Source organism: Saimiri boliviensis, chromosome 13 (assembly GCF_048565385.1).
Source record: "Saimiri boliviensis isolate mSaiBol1 chromosome 13, mSaiBol1.pri, whole genome shotgun sequence".
Classification (NCBI taxonomy): domain Eukaryota; kingdom Metazoa; phylum Chordata; class Mammalia; order Primates; family Cebidae; genus Saimiri; species Saimiri boliviensis.
Genome location: NC_133461.1, coordinates 32839128 through 32853850, shown reverse-complemented (window position 1 = coordinate 32853850; position 14723 = coordinate 32839128). Strand labels below are relative to the sequence as shown.

Here is a 14723-nt window from a genome sequence, read left to right as displayed (position 1 = left end):
TATAGCATGCCAAAGTAGCCAGCCTAGCCTAGCACTTCAATTAAGCACCAACAGGGAGAGCTAAGCTGGCTCCGCCGGCTCCTGAGAGCCCACTGTGCAAGTGGGCACATTCCTCCCCATGCCATTCAGTGACATCACATTGATAGCTTGAAACGGGCCATGGTGGGAGTCTTTACATCACAGAAATCAGCAAACTCTACAAATCTGGGCATGCACATAAGACACCAACACATATTTTACAAGCATACACACAAAGGTATACAGGAGTGTGAGAGGGAAAAGGGGGCAGTTATAAAAATAAAAGGACATACACACCTATATATCCCAGAGGGGGGCCTTGTATGGGACCATGAAGATATGCCAGAGACTAAAACACGATTAACTCAACTGTCAGGAAAATTTTTTAACTGGTTGGGGCAGTGTGTGTGCTACATATATCTACACATATGTACACACATACATGTACAGTTTTTTTCCTTCACTGAAGTAGCCCATTGATGGCACATAATGGCCCTGAGAAATAGTGACTGAGTAATTGACTGAAACACCCTCCTACCCCTCTGTCTCAATGGAGCTGCTTTTCTATTTTCCCTGCAGAATGGACTCTGTAGAGAGAATAGACTCTCCCTATTGGCTGGAATTGGAAAACTGTTTCATGCACACAACAATGTCTTAGACACACAGGATCTCAAGTAGGCCGACAGACTTGCCTCCAAAACTTACTGCCTGTAGCCTTCGCCCAAAACACGTGTGTAGGGTTCAGAGGAAGAACTTTCCAGAGTGGTGCACAGCATCTAGCCCTCAGCATTCCATCATTTTATGAGAAATAACTTCAAGCCTCTTTTGCAAATGGTCTTCTGCAATCATCCTTCCGTTACAGAGCCTTTATGATTCAGATCCTTAAACTACGTTAACAGTCTCAGATGAGGCACAGGTAGATAGTAGATTTCTCAAACTTGAGCATGTATCAGAATCACCTAGAGACCTGATTTAACACAGGTTAGTGGGCCCTATTCCAAGAGTGTCAGTCAGCAGACTTGAGGCAGGGCTTGAGAATTTCCTTTTCTAACAAGTTCTCTGCAGATACTGATGCTGTGGTCTGGGGGCCCATACTTTGAGAGCCAGGAGATAGAAATAGGATGCTGCCTCCACTCGTTTATTTCCCTTTCATTGCATATTGTAATGCACTGGTTGCAATTCTAAGAACAGAAGAACTGGTTGTGCATCTGAGAATCACCTGCAAGGCTTATTGAAACACACATCCCTGGGCCTCAACCTCAGACATTCAGATTCACTAGATCTAGGTGGTACCAAAAATCTGAGCTTCTAACAAACTCAGTGCAGCTGGATCCAGGTCCAGAGATCATGGCACAGATTCTTAACTCTTGGCTAGATTACGATCCTCTGATTCTGATGCCCAGGCCCTACATCAGGCCAATTAGGCCAGCAAAGGGTCTGGGCACAGGTCATTTTTTTAAAGTTCCTGGGGTGATTCTAACATGCAACCAGGACAGAAAAACAACTGTGCTGCCTATTTCTTGAACCCCAACTGTTTCCAATTTGAGTCACTCCTCAACCCTCCGTTAACCCCCAGTCCCCATCCTCAGTCCCCAGATGGGTTCGGATAAGGGGTAGTAGACCTGGGATGGGATGCAGCAAGAAGCACTGGGCACTGAGGCAGAAGGAGCACAGACAGCACAGAGAATCCTCCGAAGAGAACTTTGTCTCTTTCTCACTGCTGGGGGCCAGCCCTGCACCCCAAGGAAGACTAGATAAATAAAACCACGAACCAGAAACATCCGGCTCAGTAGGCTGAGCACAAAAGCAAGGTTTCGCTTTGGCCCTAGAAGCCTGCTGAGTGAGCAACTTGGCCCTAGAAAAGTGGAGCCGAGGGTTGTCCGGAGCCCCTCCGACCATACTGGCTAGAGCTGGCTAGAGGTCAGGGGCGTGGCCCCAGGTGAGATGCCGCGGCTGTGCCCTATGAGCAGGTAGGATGGAGTAAGGGTTGCCCTGGAATGGGCAGAAGGTGGAAGTTGGGGGAAATGGTGATGGCAGCAGCTGTTGCAAGAGGGCAAGCCAGTGGTTGGGTGGTGGGCATAGAAAAGCAGCTCCACTGAGACAGGCATGCAGGGAACCCTGCACAGGCAGACATCTGCTGTCAGGGGTTACGGAGGTGGAGAAAAGCAGAACATGGGGCCACGTAGCCCGCAGGTGCTGGCGGCGTGCTGGTACTGTAACAGGAAGAGGGCAAAAATAACAACCGTTTCGGTGGTGGGGTGACGCTCCACCCCTCTGTGAACTGCCTGGTGGGGCCAGGGCTGGAGCTGGGACAGGAATGGGGTGCCTCTCTCTCCTTTCCCCAGTGCTTGCTTCTTGTGGGGTCAGTCTGGGTCACTAGAATCCACCTGTCACTCACAGCACGGCCTGAACAGTAGTTGCAAGATGTGTCACAGGGTGGGGGAATGGGCCAGTCGGGCGGCAGGGCATTACAAACCCTGGTGTCCAGGCAACAGCCCAGACCAGCTCTATCAGAATGTTAGGGGCAACCCAGGCCTCGGTGGTTTCCAAAGCTCCCCAGGGGGCCCCCTCGGTAGAAGGTAAGGGAAGTGCTTGGTGCTGTGCAGTGCTGTAGGGAGAAGATTCTCTAGAGAGCTCTGAAGTGGGAGGAACCCCAGGAAGCATGATTTTGTCAAGCAGAGATTGTCTCTGTCGCTGGGTTCAGAGGAGGCCTGTAACCATGCAGTTCTTAACCACTGGATCTGGACAAATGTAAGCTGTGCTCTTGGCCCCTCTAGAGACCTGTAAATCCTATTCTGCTCATCTGTGTGTAGTTCTCGGTGGTTTGTTGTTGTTGTTGTTGTTGTTGTTGTTGTTGTTATTGTTTTGAGACCGAGTCTTGCTCTGTTGCCAGGCTGGAGCACAGTGGCACAGTCTTGGCTCACTGCAACCTCTGCCTCCTGGGTTCAAGCGATTCTTCCGCCTCAGCCTCCCGAGTAGCTAGGACTACAGGCATGTGCCAAACACCCGGCTAACTTTTGTATTTTTAGTAGAGATGGGGTTTCACCATGTTGTCCAGGATGGTCTCGATCTCTTGAACTTGTGATCCACCTGCCTTGGTCTCCCAAAGTGCTGATTACAGGCATGAGCCACCACGCCTGGCCTAGTTCCTGTTTTTAAGCTTCCAGAGAGACACTGATACCCATCTAGTTTCCAGCAACCCTAGCGTACAGCAAGATGGAGAGCTCAGGACACAAGATTAAAGTGACAATCTAGAGGGCAGGACAGGGATGCTGGGCTGTGGCTGAAGCACCCACCACCATTCCTGGGCCACAAGCCACGTTCAGGGGCTGAATTCCTGTTCTCCCAGGCCCCACCCAGGCTCCTTGGCCTTAATCCCAGGTTCTCAACATAAACAGACTGTGAGCTCCTTGTGAACAGGGATGGCTTTTGTACCTTCCCCTATCTGGGACCTCTCTCCCCAGTGGAGTGAATGAGTGAGTGAGTAACAGACACTGTTATGCTAAAGCAGGTCCTCTAAGTTATGTCCAGCAAAACAGAGGCTTTGCCTTCTCTGTTGTCATCTGTCCTCCCATCAGTGTCTTTCAGATCTTAATCGCTTTCGAACAAGTGGACCCATATTTACATTTTGTACTGGGCCCCATGAATTTCTTAGCTGGTCCTGCACGGAGCTCTTGGTGGCAACTAGAGCTTGCTCTCCCATGGCTGCACGGAATGTCCCCCTGGGCTAGTTCTCTGCTTTCAAACTCCTTCCTCACCCATGACGGCATGAGACAGCAACACAACACCCCAATATACCCAGAGCCTCACTTGTGGGATACTCACTTGACAAGCACCCCAGGGAGCAAAGGAAATGCAGAGACAGGTGGCACCCTCCACTCTGAAGACCTAGCACACCCAGGCTCCACCGCACAGGGACTGGAACAAACTGGCAAGACACTCAGCAACCAAACTATTTATGGATTTTCCAGCTGGAGCAAATGAAAGACCCAGACAGACCCTACTCATAATCAGATCGTGAAACGTCCTGCTGGAGAAAGGCAGAAACAGCAGCCAGCCTTTTCTTGATCCCTACACACTCCCTCAAGTGTTCTTTGAATCGACGTTTAGCTGGATTTTACCCAATCGCGAGCGTGTGTGAGCGGGGAGCACCACCATGACTTGGCTTCCTGCCCAACACATCACACTACAACTTGTTCAGTAACCCATCTTCCCCACCACGTTATAACCTCTGAGGGGCCAGATTATGTATCTCCATGGCCCCCATCTACAGGCCTGGCACATGGTAAACGCTTGATACACATTAACTGACAGATGAACCCCTAATTCAACATCCCTGTAAGCCTGGGGTTCCAGAAGGTATATACTAAGCAAAGTAATGTTTAATAAAAATGCAGGTTCTAGCACCTCCCCCGAACCCCAAGATACTGGAATTCAGTAGGTGACGGGGTGTCTGCATTTTTACATGCGTCACAAGTGACTTAAGAAGGCTGATGCTCCTGGCTGTCTGAAGAAATGAAGGAGGTGGGTAGAGAGAGGGGGCCTCAGCACAGGGATGTGAGTCGAATTCACATAGAAGCCCAGGACATAATTGCATGAGTGGCCACAGGTCAGTGTGCAGTCTGCAAATCCAGTAATTGTAAGGCCTTGTCCTAGAAAGTTCCTGATGGGGACTGGGGTTGTGGGGGGTGGGGTCAAGCCAAGTGGCTACCGTCTGCCAAAAGCAGCAGCAGACCTGCGGCTGGGTCCATGGTCTCTGCGGCCCATGCCCACCCTCCCTCATCACCATCACAGCAGTGGCCCGAAGGGCCCAGAGAGGAGCTCATGGGCACCACTGTTACTGTTCACACTCGTGGGGGAAAGAATGGAAATATGATTTGGGATAACTTGAGGGACATATAAATGGTTTGTGCCTTTCACACCGCAAAAAATTCAATTTACCTCCCTCATGAATGTCTTAGTAGCTTCTGTATTCTTTAAGAAAACTATAGTTTTCACATAAAATTTAATATTGACCACATAATTCAACATTTAATTTTACGGTATCTAGTATCACTTGTCATCTGGGTGGAGGGTCTTATTTGCTCAGCAAGGTGGGAAACTCTGAGGTCAACGACTTCATCTTATAATTACTTAAACACAACATACTTTGGAGCCCAAACACACCACTGAGCACAAGATAGCCTTGCTGTTTGATTCAGTTACTATTTGAACTCCTGGTTCTGAGGCTGTTCTCTGAGGAGAATAAAAGGTGCTGAACGGCTTCCACGGAGAGAGGGAAACTGTCCGAGTGTTAAGGGCTCAGGCTAGGGAGGAGACGGAACTCTTCTCCTGAAAGTTTCATAGCTTTAGTGCTTACATTGAGATCTTTGATCCACTTTGAGTTAATTTTTGTATACAGTAGTAGAGTCCTCAGTCTTTTGCAAGTGAATATTCAGTTGTCCCAGTGCTGTTTATTGAAAAGACTATTCTTTTTGCATGTGGGATTTTTTTCAGAATCCAAAAAAAAAAAAAAAACCTTTAATTTACATTCCTCTTACTCTAAGGTAGAATTTCCATAACTCATCAGTCATGGATCTTAATAAATACATATCCAAAGGAAAAAATTAAAAATATGAAAAAGTCACATGATCCCACGAGATCCAGGTACCTTCAGCCAAATGAAGTTAAACATCATTTGTTACCATTGGCTTCTCAGAGACTTGAATGCTAGTGTGCTTTCAATGAATCACTCATCCTTCTTTTATCAGAGAACGCTGTGTGTGTGTGTGTGTGTGTGTGCGCGCGTGTGTGTGTGTCCACATATTAACATCTTGAGTACACTTCCAAACACCCCAAGTTTTGGAATCACTCTTTTGCAGGAATAGACTACTGACTTGAATGCTATTGGATTGTTCTAATTTCATCTTGGAGAGTTGGGCCAACTGGATGGCTGGGGTTTGTGTGTTTTGTAGAATTGTAGCTTTTATCTTTAACCAGGTCAGAGCAGAAATAATACCATGACGTATGAATTTCTCTGGGTTTTTCTAGCAAGTGAATGTAGGAGCCACAATTTTAGTTTGTTTCTGAAGTGTCAGTTTTTTACAAGTTAAATATTAAGGACTGTTTTTGTTTTGTTTTGCTTTTTGAAAGTGTGGTCCAAGAACCACCTGAATCAGAATCACTTGGGTGTAGTTAAAAAGTGCAGATCCCTAAGGCCCCATCAGACCTAATAATCAGAAACACTGGGTGGGGCTGGAGCCCAGACTGCACGCTCCCCCCACCCCCTGCAGGATCCTTGGTGATTCCTGTGTACCTCGAAGTTTGAAAAGCATGTTTTTCCTTAAGAGAAAGTGAACCCAGTTGTCTGCAAAGAGACAGGGGACAGAGGCTGACATGTACCTAGGACCACGATGGCTCTTTCTGTGCCTTTGTCCCTTCCCTTCCTCATCTCCACCGCCCACCTTCTGTGTCCTTTTGCATATTGACACATCCCTCCCGTATAATCAATGGACTTGGACACACTGCACACTTCTTGACTTATGAAACCTTCACACCGTCAGCAGAGGGCGCCAGAGCCCCTCCAAAAGCCACAGAGGCTCCATTTGCTCCTTGCCCTCCTTTTGCGTTCCAGGTTTTTGCATTCTATTGCAGGCATCTAGCTTCCAGGCTTAGACCTGTGTCCCCCGCACCGCCCCCCCACCACCCCAGGCCTCACTGATTCTCAGAGAGACACTGGATCTCAAGAGAGTGCACAGCTGCTAAGAAACTCACTCACTGTGGGGTCTGGAAATTTGTTTAATGCCTCTGAGCCCAAATTTCTCATCCTAACAAGGAACTAACTTGTTAGCCTGTTACTGTAGTTCTTTTGACAGTTAAATGAGGTAACAGGCAAATGTACCCACGAAAGTCAGCAGCCCAGCAACCACCAGCACCCTGCCCCCGCCACCACTGGTGCAAGCGTAAGCATGGACACTGGTACAAGCACACACAGGAATGCAGCAGCTCTACTTCCCCTGGCACCCCACCCCTGCCAAGTCATAAGCACCCTGCTGTGCTGCCACAGGTGCTAGAACATGTGAGTGAGCACAGCTCCTGCTGCCACCGCCGCAAAGAACTTTGTCTAGCTCCACCCATCGAAGGGTGTGGCCAGTGGACTAAGAACACCTTGGCCCTCTGTTGCAGCAGGTTCCCAGGTCAGGGGGCCAGATAACAAAGCTGGAGTCCCGGTACCAGCTCCCCAGAGTTAGAGTCCACCAGGAGTGTTGAGCTGAGCCTTGGCCCCTAAAATCTTCCAGAAACAAACCCAGTCAACTAAACCTATCTTATACCAAAACAAAATCCCAACGGCATCAAAACAAAGTCCCAATGGCATCAAAGAAGAGAAAAGAAAAAAAAAAAAAAACCACATTGAAAGGATAGCAACTTCAGAGACTGAGGGAACATCAGCCCACACAGATGAAGAGGAATCAGCACAAGAACTCTGGCAACTCAAAACACCAGAATGTCTTTTTACCTCCAAATGACCACACAAGTTCCCCAGCAATGGTCCCTAACTGGGCTGAAATCACTGAAATGACAGAAAAAAGTATTCAGATTATGGATAGGAAGAGAGATGATTGACAACCAGGAGAAAGTTGAAACCCAATCCAAGGAATCTACGGAATGTAATAAAACAATACAGGAGATAACATAGGAAATGGCATTTTGAGAAAGAACCAAATTGATCTGATGGACATGAAAAACTCACTTCAAGAATTTCATAATATAATCACAAATATTAATAGCAGAATCAACCAAGCTAAGGAAAGAACCTCAGAGTTTGAAGGCTAGTTCTACAAAATAACTTAGACACAAAAAAAAATAAAAATAAAATAAGCAAAACCTCTGAGAAATATGGGATTATGTGAAGAGACCAAATCTACAACTTACTGGAGAGACAGAGAGAAAGCAACTTGGAAAACATCTGAGGATATCATCCATGAAAATTTCCCCAATCTAACTAGAGAAGCCAACATTGAAATTTAGGAAATGCAGATAACCCTTGCAAGATGCTATACAAGATAATCATTCCCAAGATACATAGTCATCAGATTCTTCAAGGTCAAAATAAAAAACAAAATGTTAAAGGCAGCTAGAAGGAAGGGGCAGGTCACCTACAAAGGGAATCCCATTAGGCTCACAGTAGATCTTTCAGCAGAAACTCTACAAGCAAGAAGAGACTGGGGAGCCTATATTCAGCATTCTTAAAGAAAATAAATTCCAATCCAGAATTTCATATGCAGTCTAACTAAACTTCATAAGCAATGGAAAAAATAAGATCCTTTTTAGATAGGGAAGTGCTCTTGGAATTCATTACCACCAGACCTACCTTAAAGAAAGGCCATTACTGACAACCACAAAAACACACTTAGGTACACAGACCATTAACACCATAAAGCAATCACACAATCAAGTCTGCATAATAACCAGCTAACAACAGAATGCCAGGATCAAATCCACACATATCAATATCAATCTTGAATGAAAACAGGCTAACTGTCCCAGTTAAAAGGCATAAAGTGGCAAGCTGGATGAAGAAGAAAGATCCAAATACATGCTGTCTTCAAGGGACCCGTCTCACATGCAATGGCATTCGTAAGCTCAAAGTAAAGGGATGGAGACAAATCTGCCAAACAAACAGTAAACAGAAAAAAAGCAGAGGTTGCTATTTTAATTTCAGATAAAATAGGCTTAAAACCAAAAATAATTTTTAAAAGACAAAGAATGAATTACATGATAGTAAATGGTTCAATTCAACAAGAAGACCTAACTATCCTAAATAGGTATGCACCCAACACAAGAGCACCTGGATTCAGGAAGCAAGTTTTCAGAGACCTATGAAGAGACTTAGATAACTACACAATAATAGTGAGAGACTTCAACACCCCACTGAAAGTATTTAACATATCATCAAGGCAGAAAACAAACAAAGACCTCATTCAGGACCTGATCTTAACACTTGACCAAATGGGCCTAACAGACACCTACAGAACTCTCCACTCAAAAACAGAATATACATTCTTATCATCTGCACATGGCACATATTCTAAAATCAATTACACAACCAACCATGAAACAATATTATCAAATTCAAAAAATCAAAAATCATGCCACACACATTCACAGATCACAGAGCAATAAAATAGAAATCAATACTAAGGGGCCAGGTGTGGTGGCTCACAGGTGTAATCCCAGCACTTTGGGAGGCTGAGGCAGGAGGATCACTTAAGGTCAGGAGTTTGATACCAGCCTGGTCAGCATGGTAAAACCCTGCCTCTACTAAAAATACAAAAATTAGCTGGGTGTGGTGGCACATGCCTGTAGTCTCAGCTACTCAGGAGGCTGAAGCAGGCGAATCACTTGAACCCAGGAGGCAGAGGTTGCAGTGAGCTGTGATCATGGACTGCACTCCAGCCTGGGTGACAGAGACAGACAGAAAGACAAGACACAGGACAGGGCAAGACATGGGCTGGGGCAGGGCAAGGGCAGAGGCAAGGGCAGGGGCAGGGGCAGGGGCAGGGGCAGGGGCAGGGCAGGGGCAGGGCAGGGCCGGGGCCGGGCCGGGCCGGGCCAAGACAAGGCCAAGACAAGACAAGACAAGACAAGAAGAAAGAAAGAAAGAAAGAGAGAGAGAGAGAAAGAAAGAAGAAGGAGGAGGAAGAAGGAAAAAGAGGAGGAAAAAGAGGAAGAAGAGGAGGAAGAAGAAGAAAAGAAAAAAGAGGAAAGAAGAAGAGGAAGGAGAGGAGGAGGAGGAGGAGGAGGAGGAGGAGGAGGAGGAGGAGGAGGAGATGATTGCTCAAAACCATATAAGAAAATTAAACAACCTGTTCCTAAATGACTTTAAAGTACACAATGAAATTGAGGCAGAAATCAAGAAATTATTTGAAACTAATGAGAACAAAGACAGTACATACCAGAATTTCTGGGACACACCTAAAGCAGTGTTAAGAGGGAGTTCTATAGCACTATTCTACATCAAAAAGAAAGATCTCTCAAATTAACCTAATTCACATATAGAAGAACTAGAGAAAAAAAAGCAAACCAACCCCAAAGTTACAGAAGACAATAAATAATTAAAATCAGAGTTGAACTGAAGTAAACTGAGATGTGAAAAACCATACAAAAGGTCAACAAAACCAGGAGTTCGTTATTTACGGAATGAGTAAGATTAATAGACTAAGTGAATAAAAAAGAGATCCAAATAAACACAATCAGAAATAACAAAGGGTGATTACCATTGATCCCAGAGAAATGCCAAAAAAAAAAAAAAAAAAAAAAAAAAAAGCCCTCCAACACTACTGTGAACATTTCTATGCACACAAACTAGAAAACGTAGAAGAACTAGATAAATCCCTGGAAACATGCAACCTCCTAAAATTGAACCAGGAAGAAACTAAATCTCTGAAGATACCAATAGCAACAGCAAGTTCTGAAATTCAATCTGTAATAAGAAGCCTATCAACCAGAAAAGACCAAGGACCAGAGGGATTCACTGCTGAATTCTACCAGATGTATAAAAAAAGAGGGGGTACCATTCCTACTAAAACTACTCCAAAAAAAATGAGAAGGGACTCCTCCACAACTCATTCAATGAGCCAGCATCATCCTGATACCAAAACATGGCAGAGACACAACAAAAAGAACTTCAAGCCAATATCTTTGATGACCATAGATGCAAAAATACTCATCAAAATACTAGCAAACTGAAGCCAGTGGCACATCGAAAGCCTAATCCACCAAGTAGGCTTTATCCCTGAGATGCAAGTTTGGTTCAACATAGGCAAATCAATAAATGTGATTCATCACATAAACAGAAGTAAAAACAAAAAACACATGATCATCTCAATAAATGCAGACGTCTTTCAATAAAATCCATTATCTTTTCATGTTTAAAACCCTCAATAAACTAAGCAATGAAGAAACACACCTCAAAATAATAAGAGCCATCTATGACAAACCCACAGCCAACATCATACTAAATAAACAAAAGCTGGAACAATTCCCTTTGAGAAACAAAGCAATACAGGGATGCTTCTCAGGGCAAGCCAGCAGTCACTCCATTATAGGATTGCACACATACTATGAGGCTGAGCAGCAGGGCAAGATGTGCTCTGGGCTCAGAGAAACCATAACAAGTTTTCTGGTTTTTCATGTTTTTCTTAAAATATAACATCTATCCAGAAAAGTGAGCAAATCATAAATGTACCACTTAATCAACAAATTTCCCATAAACACACCAATGTAACCAGCATGTAGGTCAAAAAAACAGAATATTACCAGTATCCGGAAGATCCTCAACAATTGTACATAAAAATGCATTTTAACTATTTAAACTTATTAAAAGTTATCAAATTTCAAATATGCAAGTAGTTACTAGCTTTTTGAAGACATTTTAGAAGTTACAGAAATGAAAATGCCACTGAGGAAGTCACTCTAAGGGTCTGGAGACACTGTGTTCTATTCCAAAGAAAAATCCAAGCCCTCAAGTCACCTGGGGCCCACTGTGAATACACCTGAGCCCTGAAGCTGAGCCAGGTGCAGGAGAGGCAAGTACATTATTTAACTGAGTGAAACTGTTACCAAAACTGCCAGGAGTTCAGTCTAGATCCTACTGATCACCCCACAGAAAGCCCATGACTGAAGTGATGAGTGTTGCCAAGGAAAAAGGCTTTAATCCAGGTGCTGCAGCCAAGGAGATGGAAGCTCAGACTCAAATCCATCTCCCTCACTGACTAAAAGTAGGGGTTTACATAGCAGAAAAGAAATGTAACAATGTGTAAGAAAACAGGAAGTAGGGAGGGGCAGGTAAGCAATGATGATGAATGAGGGATTTGGCATCTCATTGTCTGGATGCAGCAATCTGGTCCAGAGTTTCAGTTATTTGATACTTTTTTGAAAGGCCTGAAGGTCGTTTCCTCAAAAAAGAACTCAGATAAAACAAATTAAGTTTCAATTTTTAAGACAAGTAGTGTTCATTTCTATGTTTACAAAAAAAAAAAAAACTGTGTGGCAACTGGATCAGTTTCAAAACAACTGGAGGTGTTTGATGAACAAGATGACATCAACTACCAGGACATTCCAAGCAAGGGATAAGGGAAGTGAGGTAGAGAACAACTATGATTGCTTGCCTGCCAACTCTGTACTGGTCTCTGCACTAAGGATTTCATGTACACAATCTCACTGATAGGGCCATCCCCCTTTTAAAGAAAAGAGAGAGGTAACAGGACTTGTCCCAAATCTACACATTACAATGCTCAGAAGCCCCCAAACCAGGATCTCAACCCATTTGGCTCCCCAGTGCATCTTCCTAGAACAGCACAGGCAAAGGCCCAGGATGGGAATAAGGACAATTTGTCCCCGGGCACTTCCCTTATCTGAGAACTGACACCCACATGAAATATCTCATTGAAGAATAATGACAGTTAAGCATGGAGGGGTGGAGTCATGCCCCATTACAGAGGGAGGGTCCTGAAAACAGGTAGAGGAGCTTTGATGGAGGGAATCTCTCACTGTCCCCAACCTGCTACTTCACCCTTCCTGCCCCTCTATGTGTGATGATTGAGGAGACTTTGTGCATGTGAGATCTTGATGTGTAGTTTTTCTTCATTTCTTCTGCGGATGTCTTGATGTTTCATGTGGGTATGTTTGGTAGTCCCCACTGCCCTGGGATTTTCTAAGAGAAAATGTACTGGCTCCGTCACTGACACATCACCCTGGCCCCCAGCAGCACATAGAGGTTTGGAATGGCATCCTGATCTCCTGGTGTGATGTGCTTATGGGAAAAGCACAAGGCCAGCAGCTCACATGAGGCAGTGGGGAAACAAGCCTGTGTCACTGCTGTGTGTGAACATGGGTTCCAACACATTCCTCCTTTATCTCGAGAGGTCCTGTACTCAGGGAGGAGTGCGGAGCAGCATGCTGCTCATCACCCCCTCGGCTGACCTTCAGGGCCCTTCTGTGAGGCCAGCTGACCTGCCCACAGGCCTTGCTGCCCTCCGCTGTTGAGAGCTGCAGGGTCAGAGGCACTGCATACCCTGAAGTGCACGGGAGGCTGGACAGGTGCCCTCACTCCACCCCTCACCAGCCCTGGACAGCTCACCTCACCAACCCTCTGTTTCCTCAGCTTGTAAAAAGAAGATGATGCCACATGAAACGATGAAGAAGAACCTGCCGCACCCCATCAAAACGTAAGTCATGAAGGACCGAAATCACGGCTGGCAGAGCCAAGCGCAGGGACCTAGTGGGAGAAAGTACTGAACATGCCTATGATGAATGGGCCTGGGTACTCCTCAGCCTCCTGCCTTTAATGGCTAACTGGTTCTAGTTGCTTCTAGCTGGTTTCAATTGCTTCTAGTTGATTCTAACTGCTCCCCTATGCCCATGCTGTCATCTTCCCTGTCACTTCTGTGTAAATGATCCCCAAATTCAGTGTCTCCTGCCCTGGATTCTTACCCAAACCAGAATCCCACATCTCCAGCTACACCCTGGCCACGCCCACTTGCCTGTCTGGACACCTCAGACTCTCACAGAATGCACTCCTGCTTGCCTCTGCTCCACTTCCTATTTTCATTCTAAAATTTGTATTAAGGTGTGATAGATTTACACTGACGTGCACACATCATAAGCAGACAGCTTGATGAACCTTCATGTACAGACTCACCCACATAGCAAGAATCAGATCGAGCAACAGAACATTATCAGGACCCCAGAAGTCTCCCAGAGCCCCCTTCCATGAGTGACCAATGGCCTGACTTCTGTCTGCTTAGCCTGTTTTTGAACTTTGTGTAAATGAAATGATACAGTCTGTTCTCTTCCATGTCTGGCTTCTTTTGGTCAACATAGTGAGATTCATCCATACCATCGCATGGAGGTGTAGACCACCCATTCTCTTGCTGTGCAACTACAGCATTACTTACCCAGTCTACTGATAATGGCAATCAGATTATTTCCCTTTGGGGGCTATGATGAGTCCTGCTGTATTAAACTTGTTAGTTCATGTCTTTTCTTGTAACCATATGTATGCATTTCTTTTGTGTATAGTCCCAGGAAGGAATTGCTGGGCCATGGAGTATGCGTATCTGCTCTCATAGATGTGGCCAGCAGCTTTTTTTTTTTTTTTTTTTTTTCTTTCTTTTTTTTTTTTTTTTTTTTGAGATGGAATCTCACTCTGTCACTCAGGCTGGAATGCACTGGCATGATCTTGGCTCACTGCAACCTCCACGTCCCTGGTTCAAGCGATTGTCCTGCTTCAGCCTCCCAGGTAACTGGGATTACAGACGCCCATCACCACACCTGGCTACTTTTTCTTTTATTTTTAGTAGAGGTGGGGTTTCACCATGTTGGCCAGGCTGGTCTCAAACACCTGACCTCAGCACCTCAGCCTCCCAAAATGCTGGGATTTCAGGCGTGAGCCACCGCACCCAGCCAGTGCCAGCAGTTTCTAAAGTGGCCGTATCAATGTACGTTTCTACCTGCAGCGTGTATGAGATTTGACAACTCCACTTCCTCACCAACACTTGATGCCATTTTTGCTTCACCCTCCCATCACCCCCATGCCTAAATTATTTCTTTTTCCTCCAGAATTAACTCATATTTTCAGCCCTTCCCTCTCAGTACTGCCCTGCTTCAGGAGAGCTCACAGTCAGGCTCCCTGGCTACGGCCACCCCGTGGACTGCTCCCAGGT

General features: G+C 45.4%; 1 protein-coding gene across 12 annotated transcripts in view; it reads left to right on the top strand.

The window, feature by feature from the left end:
* The first annotated feature begins 1824 nt into the window (after positions 1-1824).
* The window catches only part of SLC14A1 (solute carrier family 14 member 1 (Kidd blood group)), a 52901-nt gene continuing 40002 nt past the window's right edge, over positions 1825-14723 (top strand). For 11 of the 12 annotated variants that reach the window (XM_074383540.1, XM_074383535.1, XM_074383527.1 and 8 more), the window contains exons 1-2: positions 1825-1988; positions 13163-13226. The gene's annotated coding sequence lies outside the window, so the exon portion shown is untranslated. The remainder of the gene's footprint in view (positions 1989-13162; positions 13227-14723) is intronic. The other variant, XM_074383530.1, reaches the window with a different exon arrangement.